Here is a 4,507-nt window from a genome sequence, read left to right as displayed (position 1 = left end):
GGAATTGAAAAATTAGACAAGTATGATGAAAGTTGCTCCATTACTTCTTGTATATCTCTTGCTGTGGTGGCCTTGTGAAATAGGAATATTCTTTGTATAAATGGAACTTAAACCAGATGTTAATGGAGCCCAAGCTAGGAAATTCTGAGGGTTGGTCTTGATTTTGCTGAACTTTTAAATTACCAGCATTAAGAAATGAAGGCCTTCATTTCAGCAACACATCAAGACGTCTGATAATGAATAGATAACGTTAATGCCTCAGTACCTATGTAAATCCGTCAGCATATATGTTGTTAGAAAGTGTAAATATAAGCATAGTATATGCTGTTAGAATAGTATAAAGATAAGCATGATTCAACGAAGAGAAGATGCTGCCTATGTACTCCTTCTATTGACTTAACTTCGTATGGCCCTAACAACACAATTATTTTAATTTGAAAAAGATAGGCTCCAATTATGTAGCGAACATATATCAAAAGTATTTATCTGGAATGAGGTATCATGTTTAATAATCTTTTGTTTGAGAAGATGCGGTATATGATCTTTTCTGCTAGTATGTTTGTGCTTGAGCTTGTTTTATAACCTTAGTTGTCTTTTTCTGCAGTCTTACATTGAAAAGGAGGACAGTAAGAAGCTTAAACAAAAGCAGCGGGAACGGATGCAGCCAAAAATGGGAAAGATGGATATTGATTATCAGGTTCCCAATTTTCTTTGGCTCCTTGATGATTATGAACATTGCAAATAATTCATGCCTTGTCAAGTCATTGATACTTCTGGTTAAATTTTAATTGCTGTACTGTTCTGCTAAGTCTCCAGATCATGTTATCAGGTTCTCCATGATGCCTTCTTTAAGTATCAGACTAAACCAAAGTTGTCTAGCCACGGGGATCTCTATTACGAAGGAAAGGAGTTTGAGGTACAGAATTTATCTTTGACATGTTGAATGGTCTTTATGCTTCTTTCATGTCTAGCTTGCATACAGCTTTCATCATTCTCAACCGTCTGGTATTTCATCAAAATTTTGAGAATAGAAATGATACAGTTTTTATTTGATGTACTTTTACATGACGATGTTTGATGGTTGTTTGCATTGGGCTATACCAGTGTAAGGTTTTTTTTTTCTCTCACAGCTAATCATCTTTTGATTTCTATATGCAGGTGAAGTTGAGGGAGATGACATTTGATGAAACTGCTGCAGAATGAGAGGAAGAAGCGCAAGATGCAGGAAAAAGACGGCAAGTCGAAGGAGAAAGATTTCAAGTTTTGAAGCGGATTTTGCGCTTTTATTTTTTATTTTTCTACCATCTACGATATCTTAGGCCAGCACTGGATCAAGCTACGGGGAATCCGACCTTGCAAATATAGTCATTTGTTGGCAATTTGCACTATGACAAAAATATATATAGGCTTGCAATGGCTTGATGAAGTGGTTATCGTTTTGTGTCTAGCACTAGTCAAATTGTATTTGGCTCTTCTGTCTCACTGCTGAGTGCTATGGGAGAAGTTTTATAATAGACTAATATTCCAAGTTGACGCGTGAACTGGGGATGGCATATATTTCTTGTTCCTAGCTACAAATATTTGATGCAATCCTTAGTCCCATAAAGGAGATTTCAGGATTTAATGACATTTTAGGCTGAAAATCAAGCTAGATGCGAAGAGAGGTAATTGACATGCTAGACACCGATAACCTACTAGTATATGCTATAACATTATTCGTGATTGCATGCAGAGTTCTAAATTTGTCATCGAACCAATAACTTGTCTTAGTTACTAGGTTTGCAATTAAGTCTTTATACATATTTAATGGATTTCACAATACAAATATAAGATCTAACTAATTAAGGCAACTGGCTTTGCTTTTTGGTTCATCCGAACTCGTTGTAAGTAATACTCTCTGCCCTTGACTGTATGTACTTGATCCACCAGCTAGGTGATATGCAGTTGTATCACATATACAGGGAGCCGAACATGATGGCTGATAGTGATCTTGCTAAGCATGGTTACATTATACTTGATAATGTTCCGTTATAGTTAGTAATATAAGGGGTAAGGTAATATTCCCGGGATAAGATGTGGGATTATTTTATTTCGCGTTTAGTTTTAGGTATTACATTAATTAGTTCTGGGATAAGGGTATTATTTTTGGGGATAAGATGCGGGATTACTTTATTTCGCGTTTGGTTTTAGGTATTAATTAGTACTGGGATTATCTTATCCCACCATTTGTGCTAAAATGGTGGGATTACTATCCCATATAGAAGGTATAATAAAATAACCCCATGGGATACCCCATTTATCCAAACCCGCGTACCAAATGATATCTCCCGGTTAGCCAAAAAGAAAAAGAAGAAGAAAGATTTCCTTCTTTAAAGAGTATATCTTATATTAACCTTATTGGTGATAGTGATCATATAGAGTTTGTGAATATTTGTAGTTCACAACTTGTTTCTTTTTTACCAAGGTGAAGGGCATTGACAGGTGTATTTAATACATTGGGGAGTATTTCTATCTCTACATGAGATTCCTTCAAATTTACAAGTAAATGCATTTGTGCAGAACAAACGGCGGTCACACACACATGTTCGCTTGTAGCAAAAAGGTTGAACCTTATGACCTGGATCTTTACATATAAAGTTGCAGTCACTGTCACTGTTGCAATAGAAATACACTACATTCCTTGGTTCCGCTTCATAGAATATACCTGTTATATTCATTTCATCGAGTTAGATTAAATAATTATACCCAAAAACAAAATAAAGATAAATGCATGGTGAAATAACATTAGACATAGAAGACCAATGCGTGTTGTGGTGAGATGGATATAGAGGATCCCTTCACTTTTAACTAGAGGTCTAGGCTCGACTCCTGGAACAGTGGCGGAGCCACATATATATTGATACCCCTTTGTTGGAATACACTGTCTAAATGAGTTTTTTTTTTTTTTTGATATATATTATGTGTTGAATGCTCTTGTTTTCTTTGTAACTTTACTTTTTTATATTTTGACGCCTCTTGGTAAAAATTCTAGTTTTGCCATTGCTGGAAACATAATTTTTTTTGGCACAGAGAACATACCCCACTTAATGGCCCTTTATGCGCGTGAATTCGGAGGGTAAAATTAAACAAACAACCATTTTCGGACTTGTAATTGAAAAATAGCTACTTTTTGTAATCTGCATCAAAAGTGGCCACTTTTCAATGAATTCGAACATTGCACATTTTTCAAAAACTCATCCGAAAAGAGACTAGCTCCGCATAAATTTTACCAATTTGGATTAGTCGGATTAGTGAGCTCGGGATATATAATGATTGTACAAAAAAAAAAAAAAACATAAAAGAAGAGGAAAAATGAAAAAGAAGGTGAGGAATTTTTTTTTTCTTTTGAAAAATCAATAGATATAAACGATAATCAAACGTCAACTTTCATGTTTGAGCTAAAACCTTAGAACTAAAGAGTTTAGCTCCACATAGACATGGAAGAGAAACAACAAATCATCCAAATAAAAACGTAAAAACAAGTAATACAGAGAAGAGAAGATAAAATCCTATAATTCCGGCCTTCACGGCGGCTCCAAGCTTTCTCTAAGTCAAAAGTTCTGAACTAAGGGTTTCAAGCTATCCAAAATTAGGCGAGAAAAGTTAATTATGCTGGTTGCATGAATAAAATTGCTGACGATTTGAGTATGCAATTTTAGAATAAAATATAGAAACACGACATCAAGGTAGAATAAGAAAAGTAAGACGTCATCTTTAACAAAAGAAAAAGCAAGGGGGGAAAAATGAAGAGCTACGATTCATCTAATAATATAAAATAACCCATGTTGTGTCTGGCAAGTACTACTCCTTGATTTTAAATAGAGATTTCATGTTTGAATACTAAGAATGGAGACACCTTCGATAGAAAGCGTTTTATCCGAAAATTGGGATTTGTTGACATGAATAAAATTAACCCAGTTCCAAAACGGATACTAGATACCAAATTAAAAACCCTCAAAATATAAAAATAATAATATAGATAGATATAATAGAGAGAGAGAGAGAGAAAGAGAGAGAGATAGAGCAACTACTTGCGGTAACCAACAAAAGAAGATGAGAAACCATCATCTTTGGAGCCATATTCATGTGTTGAAAACTAAAATGTTTTGCACTAGTAATTAGATATATATATATATATATATATAAAGCAACATATTGTGTGAATATATAGTGAATGATAATTCAAAGAGTCAAGTTAAACATTCCGTCAAGCAAATTCTAAAGAACAAAATGCATACACTATGCATGGGTGTGTGTTGTTAGTTGTTACGAACGAATATATTATTTTTCACGAAAAAAAATTTCCTGGCAAACTTTCTCATCAGCATTTCTCTTGAAAAAAAATAAAGCAATTATACTAACGAATACACTTTGCATGTTACGAAACCCATAAATTAAAGTTTGTTTGGGGAGAGGAGAAAGCGTGTAGGATTTTATTTGGGGATTTGACCCAAAAGATTTACTCTTA

General features: G+C 34.3%; 1 long non-coding RNA gene across 1 annotated transcript; it reads right to left on the bottom strand.

Moving 5' to 3' along the window:
• Positions 1 to 2,366: 2,366 nt before the first annotated feature.
• Positions 2,367 to 4,152, bottom strand: LOC132037987 (uncharacterized). Its single transcript, XR_009410153.1, has 2 exons — positions 4,071 to 4,152; positions 2,367 to 2,704 (listed from the first exon to the last, which is right to left on the bottom strand). It is a non-coding gene; the product is annotated as an uncharacterized LOC132037987 (long non-coding RNA).
• Positions 4,153 to 4,507: the final 355 nt, after the last annotated feature.

Source organism: Lycium ferocissimum, chromosome 11 (assembly GCF_029784015.1).
Source record: "Lycium ferocissimum isolate CSIRO_LF1 chromosome 11, AGI_CSIRO_Lferr_CH_V1, whole genome shotgun sequence".
Classification (NCBI taxonomy): domain Eukaryota; kingdom Viridiplantae; phylum Streptophyta; class Magnoliopsida; order Solanales; family Solanaceae; genus Lycium; species Lycium ferocissimum.
This window is presented reverse-complemented; position numbering and strand designations above follow the sequence as displayed.